Genomic DNA, 13,153 nt, shown 5'->3' on the forward strand with positions numbered 1-13,153 from the left:
TAAAGTTTTAAAAGATGACTCTTTCAGACACTGTGTTTAAATATGGCTTCAACTGTTTTCAGGAGGTCTAAGTGGTTCCGATCATGACATGAATGTAGAAAATGGTTGTATTTCCTAATTTTTCAAAAACAGGAACAGACTATTGACCCCGACGTGATTTGAACACGCAACCTTCTGATCTGGAGTCAGACCCGCTACCGCTGCGTCACGAGGTCAGCTGAAAGATAAGTGTTTGACAAGATAAAATCTGAATATTATTTGATTCTTTACCATTAGATGTTCCAGAAAGTAACTACTTTTACGCACCATCATAAAACGACATAAACAAGGATGATTGAGCATCTTAATCTTAATATTTAGGGATTTCCAGTTTAAGATCGGAATCTAGAAATTATCATCTTTGTGATTCCATGAGTCAGGCACACGAATGTTACATCAAAAGATAAAGTTAGAAACATATCTCAGTTTATTTTTGCCAGGAACATTTCATTTAGAAAAATGCTTGTTTCATAAAGATTGGAAAATTTTTATATATCATTTGTATAGACTTTTTTATTCTTTTAGCCATACCCCAAAACTACAAAAACAAGAATGAGTTAACATATTGCTATTAGGAAGAAAGGTTTACATTTAACATCCAGAATCTAGTTGAGGACCATGTTTCTTCATATATACAAAGACCAAATTGTTGGTGATGTTGAGGTGATTTTAAGTTATAATGGTCAGATCTGGATTCCCAAAAATTCTCGTCATCACAGTATTGTTCAGAAGATTTCTTTCTTGTAAAGTTTTAAAAGATGACTCTTTCAGACACTGTGTTTAAATATGGCTTCAACTGTTTTCAGGAGGTCTAAGTGGTTCCGTTCATGACATGAATGTAGAAAATGGTTGTATTTCCTAATTTTTCAAAAACAGGAACAGACTAATGACCCCGACGTGATTTGAACACGCAACCTTCTGATCTGGAGTCAGACGCGCTACCGTTGCGCCACGAGGTCAGCTGAAAGATATGTGTTTGACAAGATAAAATCTGAATATTATTTGATTCTTTACCATTAGATGTTCCAGAAAGTAACTACTTTTACGCACCATCATAAAACGACATAAACAAGGATGATTGAGCATCTTAATCTTAATATTCAGGGATTTCCAGTTTAAGATCGGAATCTAGAAATTATCATCTTTGTGATTCCATGAGTCAGGCACACGAATGTTACATCAAAAGATAAAGTTAGAAACATATCTTAGTTTATTTTTGCCAGGAACATTTCATTTAGAAAAATGCTTGTTTCATAAAGATTGGAAAATTTTTATATATCATTTGTATAGACTTTTTTATTCTTTTAGCCATACCCCAAAACTACAAAAACAAGAATGAGTTAACATATTGCTATTAGGAAGAAAGGTTTACATTTAACATCCAGAATCTAGTTGAGGACCATGTTTCTTCATATATACAAAGAACAAATTGTTGGTGATGTTGAGGTGATTTTAAGTTATAATGGTCAGATCTGGATTTCCAAAAATTCTCGTCATCACAGTATTGTTCAGAAGATTTCTTTCTTGTAAAGTTTTAAAAGATGACTCTTTCAGACACTGTGTTTAAATATGGCTTCAACTGTTTTCAGGAGGTCTAAGTGGTTCCGATCATGACATGAATGTAGAAAATGGTTGTATTTCCTAATTTTTCAAAAACAGGAACAGACTATTGACCCCGACGTGATTTGAACACGCAACCTTCTGATCTGGAGTCAGACCCGCTACCGCTGCGCCACGAGGTCAGCTGAAAGATAAGTGTTTGACAAGATAAAATCTGAATATTATTTGATTCTTTACCATTAGATGTTCCAGAAAGTAACTACTTTTACGCACCATCATAAAACGACATAAACAAGGATGATTGAGCATCTTAATCTTAATATTCAGGGATTTCCAGTTTAAGATCGGAATCTAGAAATTATCATCTTTGTGATTCCATGAGTCAGGCACACGAATGTTACATCAAAAGATAAAGTTAGAAACATATCTCAGTTTATTTTTGCCAGGAACATTTCATTTAGAAAAATGCTTGTTTCATAAAGATTGGAAAATTTTTATATATCATTTGTATAGACTTTTTTATTCTTTTAGCCATACCCCAAAACTACAAAAACAAGAATGAGTTAACATATTGCTATTAGGAAGAAAGGTTTACATTTAACATCCAGAATCTAGTTGAGGACCATGTTTCTTCATATATACAAAGAACAAATTGTTGGTGATGTTGAGGTGATTTTAAGTTATAATGGTCAGATCTGGATTTCGAAAAATTCTCGTCATCACAGTATTGTTCAGAAGATTTCTTTCTTGTAAAGTTTTAAAAGATGACTCTTTCAGACACTGTGTTTAAATATGGCTTCAACTGTTTTCAGGAGGTCTAAGTGGTTCCGATCATGATATGAATGTAGAAAATGGTTGTATTTCCTAATTTTTCAAAAACAGGAACAGACTATTGACCCCGACGTGATTTGAACACGCAACCTTCTGATCTGGACTCAGACCCGCTACCGCTGCGCCACGAGGTCAGCTGAAAGATAAGTGTTTGACAAGATAAAATCTGAATATTATTTGATTCTTTACCATTAGATGTTCCAGAAAGTAACTACTTTTACGCACCATCATAAAACGACATAAACAAGGATGATTGAGCATCTTAATCTTAATATTCAGGGATTTCCAGTTTAAGATCGGAATCTAGAAATTATCATCTTTGTGATTCCATGAGTCAGGCACACGAATGTTACATCAAAAGATAAAGTTAGAAACATATCTCAGTTTATTTTTGCCAGGAACATTTCATTTAGAAAAATGCTTGTTTCATAAAGATTGGAAAATGTTTATATATCATTTGTATAGACTTTTTTATTCTTTTAGCCATACCCCAAAACTACAAAAGCAAGAATGAGTTAACATATTGCTATTAGGAAGAAAGGTTTACATTTAACATCCAGAATCTAGTTGAGGACCATGTTTCTTCATATATACAAAGACCAAATTGTTGGTGATGTTGAGGTGATTTTAAGTTATAATGGTCAGATCTGGATTCCCAAAAATTCTCGTCATCACAGTATTGTTCAGAAGATTTCTTTCTTGTAAAGTTTTAAAAGATGACTCTTTTAGACACTGTGTTTAAATATGGCTTCAACTGTTTTCAGGAGGTCTAAGTGGTTCCGTTCATGACATGAATGTAGAAAATGGTTGTATTTCCTAATTTTTTAAAACAGGAACAGACTATTGACCCCGACGTGATTTGAACACGCAACCTTCTGATCTGGAGTCAGACGCGCTACCGTTGCGCCACGAGGTCAGCTGAAAGATAAGTGTTTGACAAGATAAAATCTGAATATTATTTGATTCTTTACCATTAGATGTTCCAGAAAGTAACTACTTTTACGCACCATCATAAAACGACATAAACAAGGATGATTGAGCATCTTAATCTTAATATTTAGGGATTTCCAGTTTAAGATCGGAATCTAGAAATTATCATCTTTGTGATTCCATGAGTCAGGCACACGAATGTTACATCAAAAGATAAAGTTAGAAACATATCTCAGTTTATTTTTGCCAGGAACATTTCATTTAGAAAAATGCTTGTTTCATAAAGATTGGAAAATTTTTATATATCATTTGTATAGACTTTTTTATTCTTTTAGCCATACCCCAAAACTACAAAAACAAGAATGAGTTAACATATTGCTATTAGGAAGAAAGGTTTACATTTAACATCCAGAATCTAGTTGAGGACCATGTTTCTTCATATATACAAAGAACAAATTGTTGGTGATGTTGAGGTGATTTTAAGTTATAATGGTCAGATCTGGATTTCCAAAAATTCTCGTCATCACAGTATTGTTCAGAAGATTTCTTTCTTGTAAAGTTTTAAAAGATGACTCTTTCATACACTGTGTTTAAATATGGCTTCAACTGTTTTCAGGAGGTCTAAGTGGTTCCGATCATGACATGAATGTAGAAAATGGTTGTATTTCCTAATTTTTCAAAAACAGGAACAGACTATTGACCCCGACATGATATGAACACGCAACCTTCTGATCTGGAGTCAGACCCGCTACCGCTGCGCCACGAGGTCAGCTGAAAGATAAGTGTTTGACAAGATAAAATCTGAATATTATTTGATTCTTTACCATTAGATGTTCCAGAAAGTAACTACTTTTACGCACCATCATAAAACGACATAAACAAGGATGATTGAGCATCTTAATCTTAATATTTAGGGATTTCCAGTTTAAGATCGGAATCTAGAAATTATCATCTTTGTGATTCCATGAGTCAGGCACACGAATGTTACATCAAAAGATAAAGTTAGAAACATATCTCAGTTTATTTTTGCCAGGAACATTTCATTTAGAAAAATGCTTGTTTCATAAAGATTGGAAAATTTTTATATATCATTTGTATAGACTTTTTTATTCTTTTAGCCATACCCCAAAACTACAAAAACAAGAATGAGTTAACATATTGCTATTAGGAAGAAAGGTTTACATTTAACATCCAGAATCTAGTTGAGGACCATGTTTCTTCATATATACAAAGACCAAATTGTTGGTGATGTTGAGGTGATTTTAAGTTATAATGGTCAGATCTGGATTCCCAAAAATTCACGTCATCACAGTATTGTTCAGAAGATTTCTTTCTTGTAAAGTTTTAAAAGATGACTCTTTTAGACACTGTGTTTAAATATGGCTTCAACTGTTTTCAGGAGGTCTAAGTGGTTCCGTTCATGACATGAATGTAGAAAATGGTTGTATTTCCTAATTTTTCAAAAACAGGAACAGACTATTGACCCCGACGTGATTTGAACACGCAACCTTCTGATCTGGAGTCAGACGCGCTACCGTTGCGCCACGAGGTCAGCTGAAAGATAAGTGTTTGACAAGATAAAATCTGAATATTATTTGATTCTTTACCATTAGATGTTCCAGAAAGTAACTACTTTTACGCACCATCATAAAACGACATAAACAAGGATGATTGAGCATCTTAATCTTAATATTTAGGGATTTCCAGTTTAAGATCGGAATCTAGAAATTATCATCTTTGTGATTCCATGAGTCAGGCACACGAATGTTACATCAAAAGATAAAGTTAGAAACATATCTCAGTTTATTTTTGCCAGGAACATTTCATTTAGAAAAATGCTTGTTTCATAAAGATTGGAAAATTTTTATATATCATTTGTATAGACTTTTTTATTCTTTTAGCCATAACCCAAAACTACAAAAACAAGAATGAGTTAACATATTGCTATTAGGAAGAAAGGTTTACATTTAACATCCAGAATCTAGTTGAGGACCATGTTTCTTCATATATACAAAGACCAAATTGTTGGTGATGTTGAGGTGATTTTAAGTTATAATGGTCAGATCTGGATTCCCAAAAATTCTCGTCATCACAGTATTGTTCAGAAGATTTCTTTCTTGTAAAGTTTTAAAAGATGACTCTTTCAGACACTGTGTTTAAATATGGCTTCAACTGTTTTCAGGAGGTCTAAGTGGTTCCGATCATGACATGAATGTAGAAAATGGTTGTATTTCCTAATTTTTCAAAAACAGGAACAGACTATTGACCCCGACGTGATTTGAACACGCAACCTTCTGATCTGGAGTCAGACGCGCTACCGTTGCGCCACGAGGTCAGCTGAAAGATATGTGTTTGACAAGATAAAATCTGAATATTATTTGATTCTTTACCATTAGATGTTCCAGAAAGTAACTACTTTTACGCACCATCATAAAACGACATAAACAAGGATGATTGAGCATCTTAATCTTAATATTTAGGGATTTCCAGTTTAAGATCGGAATCTAGAAATTATCATCTTTGTGATTCCATGAGTCAGGCACACGAATGTTACATCAAAAGATAAAGTTAGAAACATATCTCAGTTTATTTTTGCCAGGAACATTTCATTTAGAAAAATGCTTGTTTCATAAAGATTGGAAAATTTTTATATATCATTTGTATAGACTTTTTTATTCTTTTAGCCATACCCCAAAACTACAAAAACAAGAATGAGTTAACATATTGCTATTAGGAAGAAAGGTTTACATTTAACATCCAGAATCTAGTTGAGGACCATGTTTCTTCATATATACAAAGAACAAATTGTTGGTGATGTTGAGGTGATTTTAAGTTATAATGGTCAGATCTGGATTTCCAAAAATTCTCGTCATCACAGTATTGTTCAGAAGATTTCTTTCTTGTAAAGTTTTAAAAGATGACTCTTTCATACACTGTGTTTAAATATGGCTTCAACTGTTTTCAGGAGGTCTAAGTGGTTCCGATCATGACATGAATGTAGAAAATGGTTGTATTTCCTAATTTTTCAAAAACAGGAACAGACTATTGACCCCGACATGATTTGAACACGCAACCTTCTGATCTGGAGTCAGACCCGCTACCGCTGCGCCACGAGGTCAGCTGAAAGATAAGTGTTTGACAAGATAAAATCTGAATATTATTTGATTCTTTACCATTAGATGTTCCAGAAAGTAACTACTTTTACGCACCATCATAAAACGACATAAACAAGGATGATTGAGCATCTTAATCTTAATATTTAGGGATTTCCAGTTTAAGATCGGAATCTAGAAATTATCATCTTTGTGATTCCATGAGTCAGGCACACGAATGTTACATCAAAAGATAAAGTTAGAAACATATCTCAGTTTATTTTTGCCAGGAACATTTCATTTAGAAAAATGCTTGTTTCATAAAGATTGGAAAATTTTTATATATCATTTGTATAGACTTTTTTATTCTTTTAGCCATACCCCAAAACTACAAAAACAAGAATGAGTTAACATATTGCTATTAGGAAGAAAGGTTTACATTTAACATCCAGAATCTAGTTGAGGACCATGTTTCTTCATATATACAAAGACCAAATTGTTGGTGATGTTGAGGTGATTTTAAGTTATAATGGTCAGATCTGGATTCCCAAAAATTCACGTCATCACAGTATTGTTCAGAAGATTTCTTTCTTGTAAAGTTTAAAAAGATGACTCTTTTAGACACTGTGTTTAAATATGGCTTCAACTGTTTTCAGGAGGTCTAAGTGGTTCCGTTCATGACATGAATGTAGAAAATGGTTGTATTTCCTAATTTTTCAAAAACAGGAACAGACTATTGACCCCGACGTGATTTGAACACGCAACCTTCTGATCTGGAGTCAGACGCGCTACCGTTGCGCCACGAGGTCAGCTGAAAGATAAGTGTTTGACAAGATAAAATCTGAATATTATTTGATTCTTTACCATTAGATGTTCCAGAAAGTAACTACTTTTACGCACCATCATAAAACGACATAAACAAGGATGATTGAGCATCTTAATCTTAATATTTAGGGATTTCCAGTTTAAGATCGGAATCTAGAAATTATCATCTTTGTGATTTCATGAGTCAGGCACACGAATGTTACATCAAAAGATAAAGTTAGAAACATATCTCAGTTTATTTTTGCCAGGAACATTTCATTTAGAAAAATGCTTGTTTCATAAAGATTGGAAAATTTTTATATATCATTTGTATAGACTTTTTTATTCTTTTAGCCATACCCCAAAACTACAAAAACAAGAATGAGTTAACATATTGCTATTAGGAAGAAAGGTTTACATTTAACATCCAGAATCTAGTTGAGGACCATGTTTCTTCATATATACAAAGACCAAATTGTTGGTGATTTTGAGGTAATTTTAAGTTATTTATAATGGTCAGATCTGGATTCCCAAAATGTCTCGTCATCACAGTATTGTTCAGAAGATTTATTTCTTGTAAAGTTTTAAAAGATGACTCTTTCAGACACTGTGTTTAAATATGGCTTCAACTGTTTTCAGGAGGTCTAAGTGGTTCCGTTCATGACATGAATGTAGAAAATGGTTGTATTTCCTAATTTTTCAAAAACAGGAACAGACTATTGACCCCGACGTGATTTGAACACGCAACCTTCTGATCTGGAGTCAGACGCGCTACCGTTGCGCCACGAGGTCAGCTGAAAGATAAGTGTTTGACAAGATAAAATCTGAATATTATTTGATTCTTTACCATTAGATGTTCCAGAAAGTAACTACTTTTACGCACCATCATAAAACGACATAAACAAGGATGATTGAGCATCTTAATCTTAATATTCAGGGATTTCCAGTTTAAGATCGGAATCTAGAAATTATCATCTTTGTGATTCCATGAGTCAGGCACACGAATGTTACATCAAAAGATAAAGTTAGAAACATATCTCAGTTTATTTTTGCCAGGAACATTTCATTTAGAAAAATGCTTGTTTCATAAAGATTGGAAAATTTTTATATATCATTTGTATAGACTTTTTTATTCTTTTAGCCATACCCCAAAACTACAAAAACAAGAATGAGTTAACATATTGCTATTAGGAAGAAAGGTTTACATTTAACATCCAGAATCTAGTTGAGGACCATGTTTCTTCATATATACAAAGAACAAATTGTTGGTGATGTTGAGGTGATTTTAAGTTAGAATGGTCAGATCTGGATTCCCAAAAATTCTCGTCATCACAGTATTGTTCAGAAGATTTCTTTCTTGTAAAGTTTTAAAAGATGACTCTTTCAGACACTGTGTTTAAATATGACTTCAACTGTTTTCAGGAGGTCTAAGTGGTTCCGATCATGACATGAATGTAGAAAATGGTTGTATTTCCTAATTTTTCAAAAACAGGAACAGTCTATTGACCCCGACGTGATTTGAACACGCAACCTTCTGATCTGGAGTCAGACCCGCTACCGCTGCACCACGAGGTCAGCTGAAAGATAAGTGTTTGACAAGATAAAATCTGAATATTATTTGATTCTTTACCATTAGATGTTCCAGAAAGTAACTACTTTTACGCACCATCATAAAACGACATAAACAAGGATGATTGAGCATCTTAATCTTAATATTTAGGGATTTCCAGTTTAAGATCGGAATCTAGAAATTATCATCTTTGTGATTCCATGAGTCAGGCACACGAATGTTACATCAAAAGATAAAGTTAGAAACATATCTCAGTTTATTTTTGCCAGGAACATTTCATTTAGAAAAATGCTTGTTTCATAAAGATTGGAAAATTTTTATATATCATTTGTATAGACTTTTTTATTCTTTTAGCCATACCCCAAAACTACAAAAACAAGAATGAGTTAACATATTGCTATTAGGAAGAAAGGTTTACATTTAACATCCAGAATCTAGTTGAGGACCATGTTTCTTCATATATACAAAGACCAAATTGTTGGTGATGTTGAGGTGATTTTAAGTTATAATGGTCAGATCTGGATTCCCAAAAATTCTCGTCATCACAGTATTGTTCAGAAGATTTCTTTCTTGTAAAGTTTTAAAAGATGACTCTTTCAGACACTGTGTTTAAATATGGCTTCAACTGTTTTCAGGAGGTCTAAGTGGTTCCGTTCATGACATGAATGTAGAAAATGGTTGTATTTCCTAATTTTTCAAAAACAGGAACAGACTATTGACCCTGACGTGATTTGAACACGCAACCTTCTGATCTGGAGTCAGACGCGCTACCGTTGCGCCACAAGGTCAGCTGAAAGATAAGTGTTTGACAAGATAAAATCTGAATATTATTTGATTCTTTACCATTAGATGTTCCAGAAAGTAACTACTTTTACGCACCATCATAAAACGACATAAACAAGGATGATTGAGCATCTTAATCTTAATATTCAGGGATTTCCAGTTTAAGATCGGAATCTAGAAATTATCATCTTTGTGATTCCATGAGTCAGGCACACGAATGTTACATCAAAAGATAAAGTTAGAAACATATCTCAGTTTATTTTTGCCAGGAACATTTCATTTAGAAAAATGCTTGTTTCATAAAGATTGGAAAATTTTTATATATCATTTGTATAGACTTTTTTATTCTTTTAGCCATACCCCAAAACTACAAAAACAAGAATGAGTTAACATATTGCTATTAGGAAGAAAGGTTTACATTTAACATCCAGAATCTAGTTGAGGACCATGTTTCTTCATATATACAAAGAACAAATTGTTGGTGATGTTGAGGTGATTTTAAGTTATAATGGTCAGATCTGGATTCCCAAAAATTCTCGTCATCACAGTATTGTTCAGAAGATTTCTTTCTTGTAAAGTTTTAAAAGATGACTCTTTCAGACACTGTGTTTAAATATGACTTCAACTGTTTTCAGGAGGTCTAAGTGGTTCCGATCATGACATGAATGTTGAAAATGGTTGTATTTCCTAATTTTTCAAAAACAGGAACAGTCTATTGACCCCGACGTGATTTGAACACGCAACCTTCTGATCTGGAGTCAGACCCGCTACCGCTGCACCACGAGGTCAGCTGAAAGATAAGTGTTTGACAAGATAAAATCTGAATATTATTTGATTCTTTACCATTAGATGTTCCAGAAAGTAACTACTTTTACGCACCATCATAAAACGACATAAACAAGGATGATTGAGCATCTTAATCTTAATATTTAGGGATTTCCAGTTTAAGATCGGAATCTAGAAATTATCATCTTTGTGATTCCATGAGTCAGGCACACGAATGTTACATCAAAAGATAAAGTTAGAAACATATCTCAGTTTATTTTTGCCAGGAACATTTCATTTAGAAAAATGCTTGTTTCATAAAGATTGGAAAATTTTTATATATCATTTGTATAGACTTTTTTATTCTTTTAGCCATACCCCAAAACTACAAAAACAAGAATGAGTTAACATATTGCTATTAGGAAGAAAGGTTTACATTTAACATCCAGAATCTAGTTGAGGACCATGTTTCTTCATATATACAAAGACCAAATTGTTGGTGATGTTGAGGTGATTTTAAGTTATAATGGTCAGATCTGGATTCCCAAAAATTCTCGTCATCACAGTATTGTTCAGAAGATTTCTTTCTTGTAAAGTTTTAAAAGATGACTCTTTCAGACACTGTGTTTAAATATGGCTTCAACTGTTTTCAGGAGGTCTAAGTGGTTCCGTTCATGACATGAATGTAGAAAATGGTTGTATTTCCTAATTTTTCAAAAACAGGAACAGACCATTGACCCTGACATGATTTGAACACGCAACCTTCTGATCTGGAGTCAGACGCGCTACCGTTGCGCCACAAGGTCAGCTGAAAGATAAGTGTTTGACAAGATAAAATCTGAATATTATTTGATTCTTTACCATTAGATGTTCCAGAAAGTAACTACTTTTACGCACCATCATAAAACGACATAAACAAGGATGATTGAGCATCTTAATCTTAATATTCAGGGATTTCCAGTTTAAGATCGGAATCTAGAAATTATCATCTTTGTGATTCCATGAGTCAGGCACACGAATGTTACATCAAAAGATAAAGTTAGAAACATATCTCAGTTTATTTTTGCCAGGAACATTTCATTTAGAAAAATGCTTGTTTCATAAAGATTTGAAAATTTTTATATATCATTTGTATAGACTTTTTTATTCTTTTAGCCATACCTTAAAACTACAAAAACAAGAATGAGTTAACATATTGCTATTAGGAAGAAAGGTTTACATTTAACATCCAGAATCTAGTTGAGGACCATGTTTCTTCATATATACAAAGAACAAATTGTTGGTGATGTTGAGGTGATTTTAAGTTATAATGGTCAGATCTGGATTCCCAAAAATTCTCGTCATCACAGTATTGTTCAGAAGATTTCTTTCTTGTAAAGTTTTAAAAGATGACTCTTTCAGACACTGTGTTTAAATATGACTTCAACTGTTTTCAGGAGGTCTAAGTGGTTCCGATCATGACATGAATGTAGAAAATGGTAGTATTTCCTAATTTTTCAAAAACAGGAACAGTCTATTGACCCCGACGTGATTTGAACACGCAACCTTCTGATCTGGAGTCAAACCCGCTACCGCTGCACCACGAGGTCAGCTGAAAGATAAGTGTTTGACAAGATAAAATCTGAATATTATTTGATTCTTTACCATTAGATGTTCCAGAAAGTAACTACTTTTATGCACCATTATAAAACGACATAAACAAGGATGATTGAGCATCTTAATCTTAATATTTAGGGATTTCCAGTTTAAGATCGGAATCTAGAAATTATCATCTTTGTGATTCCATGAGTCAGGCACACGAATGTTACATCAAAAGATAAAGTTAGAAACATATCTCAGTTTATTTTTGCCAGGAACATTTCATTTAGAAAAATGCTTGTTTCATAAAGATTGGAAAATTTTTATAAATCATTTGTATAGACTTTTTTATTCTTTTAGAAATACCCCAAAACTACAAAAACAAGAATGAGTTAACATATTGCTATTAGGAAGAAAGGTTTACATTTAACATCCAGAATCTAGTTGAGGACCATGTTTCTTCATATATACAAAGACCAAATTGTTGGCGATGTTGAGGTGATTTTAAGTTATAATGGTCAGATCTGGATTCCCAAAAATTCACGTCATCACAGTATTGTTCAGAAGATTTCTTTCTTGTAAAGTTTTAAAAGATGACTCTTTCAGACACTGTGTTTAAATATGGCTTCAACTGTTTTCAGGAGGTTTAAGTGGTTCCGTTCATGACATGAATGTAGAAAATGGTTGTATTTCCTAATTTTTCAAAAACAGGAACAGACCATTGACCCTGACATGATTTGAACACGCAACCTTCTGATCTGGAGTCAGACGCGCTACCGTTGCGCCACAAGGTCAGCTGAAAGATAAGTGTTTGACAAGATAAAATCTGAATATTATTTGATTCTTTACCATTAGATGTTCCAGAAAGTAACTACTTTTACGCACCATCATAAAACGACATAAACAAGGATGATTGAGCATCTTAATCTTAATATTTAGGGATTTCCAGTTTAAGATCGGAATCTAGAAATTATCATCTTTGTGATTCCATGAGTCAGGCACACGAATGTTACATCAAAAGATAAAGTTAGAAACATATCTCAGTTTATTTTTGCCAGGAACATTTCATTTAGAAAAATGCTTGTTTCATAAAGATTGGAAAATTTTTATATATCATTTGTATAGACTTTTTTATTCTTTTAGCCATACCCCAAAACTACAAAAACAAGAATGAGTTAACATATTGCTATTAGGAAGAAAG

The 13,153-nt window shown here is 33.1% G+C and overlaps 16 non-coding genes across 16 annotated transcripts; all 16 read right to left on the reverse strand.

Moving 5' to 3' along the window:
- Positions 1-143: 143 nt before the first annotated feature.
- TRNAW-CCA (transfer RNA tryptophan (anticodon CCA)) lies at positions 144-215 on the reverse strand. The gene has a single exon. It is a non-coding gene; the product is annotated as a tRNA-Trp (tRNA).
- A 711-nt stretch (positions 216-926) lies between these two features.
- TRNAW-CCA (transfer RNA tryptophan (anticodon CCA)) lies at positions 927-998 on the reverse strand. The gene has a single exon. It is a non-coding gene; the product is annotated as a tRNA-Trp (tRNA).
- Positions 999-1,709: 711 nt separating this feature from the next.
- Positions 1,710-1,781, reverse strand: TRNAW-CCA (transfer RNA tryptophan (anticodon CCA)). Its single transcript has one exon. It is a non-coding gene; the product is annotated as a tRNA-Trp (tRNA).
- Positions 1,782-2,492: 711 nt separating this feature from the next.
- Positions 2,493-2,564, reverse strand: TRNAW-CCA (transfer RNA tryptophan (anticodon CCA)). Its single transcript has one exon. It is a non-coding gene; the product is annotated as a tRNA-Trp (tRNA).
- A 710-nt stretch (positions 2,565-3,274) lies between these two features.
- On the reverse strand, positions 3,275-3,346 carry TRNAW-CCA (transfer RNA tryptophan (anticodon CCA)). The gene has a single exon. It is a non-coding gene; the product is annotated as a tRNA-Trp (tRNA).
- Positions 3,347-4,840: 1,494 nt separating this feature from the next.
- TRNAW-CCA (transfer RNA tryptophan (anticodon CCA)) lies at positions 4,841-4,912 on the reverse strand. The gene has a single exon. It is a non-coding gene; the product is annotated as a tRNA-Trp (tRNA).
- Positions 4,913-5,623: 711 nt separating this feature from the next.
- TRNAW-CCA (transfer RNA tryptophan (anticodon CCA)) lies at positions 5,624-5,695 on the reverse strand. Its single transcript has one exon. It is a non-coding gene; the product is annotated as a tRNA-Trp (tRNA).
- Positions 5,696-6,406: 711 nt separating this feature from the next.
- TRNAW-CCA (transfer RNA tryptophan (anticodon CCA)) lies at positions 6,407-6,478 on the reverse strand. Its single transcript has one exon. It is a non-coding gene; the product is annotated as a tRNA-Trp (tRNA).
- A 711-nt stretch (positions 6,479-7,189) lies between these two features.
- Positions 7,190-7,261, reverse strand: TRNAW-CCA (transfer RNA tryptophan (anticodon CCA)). Its single transcript has one exon. It is a non-coding gene; the product is annotated as a tRNA-Trp (tRNA).
- A 715-nt stretch (positions 7,262-7,976) lies between these two features.
- On the reverse strand, positions 7,977-8,048 carry TRNAW-CCA (transfer RNA tryptophan (anticodon CCA)). The gene has a single exon. It is a non-coding gene; the product is annotated as a tRNA-Trp (tRNA).
- Positions 8,049-8,759: 711 nt separating this feature from the next.
- TRNAW-CCA (transfer RNA tryptophan (anticodon CCA)) lies at positions 8,760-8,831 on the reverse strand. Its single transcript has one exon. It is a non-coding gene; the product is annotated as a tRNA-Trp (tRNA).
- A 711-nt stretch (positions 8,832-9,542) lies between these two features.
- Positions 9,543-9,614, reverse strand: TRNAW-CCA (transfer RNA tryptophan (anticodon CCA)). The gene has a single exon. It is a non-coding gene; the product is annotated as a tRNA-Trp (tRNA).
- A 711-nt stretch (positions 9,615-10,325) lies between these two features.
- On the reverse strand, positions 10,326-10,397 carry TRNAW-CCA (transfer RNA tryptophan (anticodon CCA)). Its single transcript has one exon. It is a non-coding gene; the product is annotated as a tRNA-Trp (tRNA).
- A 711-nt stretch (positions 10,398-11,108) lies between these two features.
- TRNAW-CCA (transfer RNA tryptophan (anticodon CCA)) lies at positions 11,109-11,180 on the reverse strand. The gene has a single exon. It is a non-coding gene; the product is annotated as a tRNA-Trp (tRNA).
- Positions 11,181-11,891: 711 nt separating this feature from the next.
- On the reverse strand, positions 11,892-11,963 carry TRNAW-CCA (transfer RNA tryptophan (anticodon CCA)). Its single transcript has one exon. It is a non-coding gene; the product is annotated as a tRNA-Trp (tRNA).
- Positions 11,964-12,674: 711 nt separating this feature from the next.
- TRNAW-CCA (transfer RNA tryptophan (anticodon CCA)) lies at positions 12,675-12,746 on the reverse strand. The gene has a single exon. It is a non-coding gene; the product is annotated as a tRNA-Trp (tRNA).
- Positions 12,747-13,153: the final 407 nt, after the last annotated feature.

This window comes from Anomaloglossus baeobatrachus, chromosome 4 (genome assembly GCF_048569485.1).
Source record: "Anomaloglossus baeobatrachus isolate aAnoBae1 chromosome 4, aAnoBae1.hap1, whole genome shotgun sequence".
Lineage (NCBI taxonomy): Eukaryota > Metazoa > Chordata > Amphibia > Anura > Aromobatidae > Anomaloglossus > Anomaloglossus baeobatrachus.